Source organism: Halyomorpha halys, unplaced genomic scaffold (assembly GCF_000696795.3).
Source record: "Halyomorpha halys isolate HHAL.00 unplaced genomic scaffold, Hhal_1.1 Scaffold2.1, whole genome shotgun sequence".
NCBI lineage: Eukaryota > Metazoa > Arthropoda > Insecta > Hemiptera > Pentatomidae > Halyomorpha > Halyomorpha halys.
This window is the reverse complement of record NW_027111560.1, coordinates 636,555-639,424: the sequence shown is the minus strand read 5'-3', so window position 1 is coordinate 639,424 and position 2,870 is coordinate 636,555. Positions and strand designations below refer to the sequence as shown.

Here is a 2,870-nt window from a genome sequence, read left to right as displayed (position 1 = left end):
CCTACAACAGGTAGTAGAACCTTCATACGCTCGATAAGAGTACAATTTAACATTTCCCACTGTAAATAAGTTGTTAAAAGCGTCCCTTAAAAGCCTTAATAGGGCTCGTAAAGTATTACTTATAGTACAAGAGCCCATGAGGAGAAAAAAGGCAGTTATTTCACCCCAGTTTTTGATTACTTAAATGAAAACTATTCATAATTACTTGTCAAAATTAATGAGTCTGCCAAGTACAGGTAGGGGAATAAGAAATGGCGGCTGTTTTAAAACTTAAATTTTTTTCCCCTATCTTTATTTTACCACCTATTCTTTTCACATTTTCCTTACCCACGTTATTAGTTATGTTCACCATATATTATTATTGTTGTTTTCAAAATAATTTTTTTTTCTTCTATTCATTTATTTTATTAAACATTACTTATATTTTGCCTCTTTATCAATTATCATGGTTACATATATAATCTTGTGTTAGTTAAAGACTTCAAGACTATAAACTTCTTTTGCTATAAAACAATTGTTTTATTAATTAATGACAAGTTCAAATTAAATAATGCATTATATCTTTAACTATTCATACCTATAAAACAAAATCAGTTCTTATAGTCTTGTTCACTGAAACACTCTTTCGATTACAAATGACATATAACAGTCTCAGAGGTTATTTTCTTTAAGACCATGTGTTAACCTCACTTAATTGTTATTTAGAGGTGGGGGTAGGTTAGAGCTTGAAGGTAAGCATCTTTACACATATATTTTCTTTCTCTCAAATTTATTTTTCTTTCCATATTTCAATTTTTAAATTATTAATAACTAATATATTCATACTTCTTTGCATTATATAACTTCATCTTTATTTTATTTCCTTAGTTATGTTATTTTACCTACTTGTTGAATTACCTATGTATACATTTTATTTTCCACTTTTCTCATCACTTCATTTTATTAATTCCATTCTGTAAAATTATTCACTTTATGTCATTCTGTTTATATTTTCTATACTTGCTGTGGTTGTTATCTTGTTGTGTTCTTAGCCCTGAAGAAGACTAGAAACTCTAGCCGAAACATTGGCACAATTAAATAAGTTACATTAACTCATTTGTGTTTCATTTTGACCGCATCCCCAACCATCTTCTCCTCGTACAAGTCATCAACGGTCAACTATCTCTCATAATTAAAAAAATTTAATTTTTCATTAGCTCTACCTATGAAAAACCAGAAACAACACTAGAAACCCTAATAGAACAACAAAGTAGAGTAAAATTGCAAAAACATAAGCCCTACAACTTTTCAGAAAAAAAAAATACTGAGAAATAAGCAGTTTGTGAATTTATTTGAAGAAATCTATATCTCTGGAATCATTAGATGTACATATGTCTGGCAGCATTCAAATTAAAGCTAGTTTAATGTACTATAAAGTAGTTAAAAACACTTATCTTCGTAGGAGTAGTAGTTATTATAATATTTGCTAAAATAAATTGATTTCTAGTTGTTCAGTCAAAATTTCATATGTAAAATTCATATTCATCTCATCTACGTTTCGGTTTACTCATCGGACGTTTACCCGTCGGTTCAGTATTTATTAACATTTTAGGGATCCGCTCGTTACTTAGCCCTATAACCTTACACACCATCTTACACGCCGTAGTGCTATAACTTGAATTATATTTACCGGGTGTAGGTCCATTAATTCAGCGTTACGTAATCTAAATTTTTCTGTTAATTCATCCTTTTTCGATCCGAATATTTTGCGGAATACTTTATTTTCGAAAACCTTAAGGCGCTGTTAATCCCTTAGTGTAAGAGACACGTCTCGCATCCATAAAGAACATAATAGTTCTATAAATTCTATTTTTTTTTTTTATAAGTTTTTCTATAGAAGGCGCGAGCTAAGCAGTTTCAAAATTGAAAACAAGCATTTCCCGCCTTCAACCTAGCTTTTATTTCCTCATAAATTTCGTTTTTTCTAGTTACTGTAGAACCTAGAACCTAAACACTTAAACCTATCTACCTGTTCAAACGTATAAAAAGGGGCCGACGACGGATTGTAATAGCTATCGAGGAATAGTTATAGTTACAAAATATTTAAGCTAATCCCAACTAGTCGGCTGTTTCGATACGTTAAAAAAATTAATTTTTCATTCGGAACCCTATATCTTTAAAACCACCACCAACACTAGAAACTCTAATAGAATAACAAAGTAGAGTAAATTTTCTAAAACATGAGCCCTGATACAACTCTTCATGTTAAATAATCCTCGAGATATAATTTTTTATAAAACAACTTTTCATAAAAAAAAATGTACTGAGAAATTAGCAGTTTGTGAATTTATTTTAAGAAATCTATATCTCTGGAATCATTAGACGTACATATGTCTGGCAGCACTCAAATTAAAGCTAGTTTAATGTAGTATGCAAAATTCATATTCATATACAAATATGATAAGAACTACTGACCCTACGAAGACAAATGTCATAAACCACTTTATAGAACATTAAACAAGCTTTACTCTGAGTGCTAATAGACATCTGCATGTCAAATGGGTCCTCAGATTTGGATTTTCATAGATCAACGACAATGCATAAATAAATCAAAATTGTTTTCTGAACAACTAGAAAGTAACATATTGTTAATTTATTTTGTCAAATATCATGTAAACTATTACTCCTACGAATATAAACGTCATAAACTACTAGATTTATTTTTTATTATTATAGTTGTTTGAGAGTGGTTTAGTTTCTTTTTAAACAATTTTGATCTCTTATCTCTCAACTTTATTCTTTTTAACATCCGACGTTTCGACCTCTCAGGTCATTCTCAAGGATTCCTTATTCTGTCTGTATTCCTTTTCTTTCCTTAAATTCATTTATGC

General features: G+C 29.8%; 1 protein-coding gene across 2 annotated transcripts in view; it reads left to right on the top strand.

Annotated features, from left to right (window-relative positions):
* LOC106683004 (kinesin-like protein KIF9) overlaps positions 1-2,870 on the top strand; it is a gene marked incomplete in the record, with an annotated part of 78,223 nt that overhangs the window by 53,411 nt on the left and 21,942 nt on the right.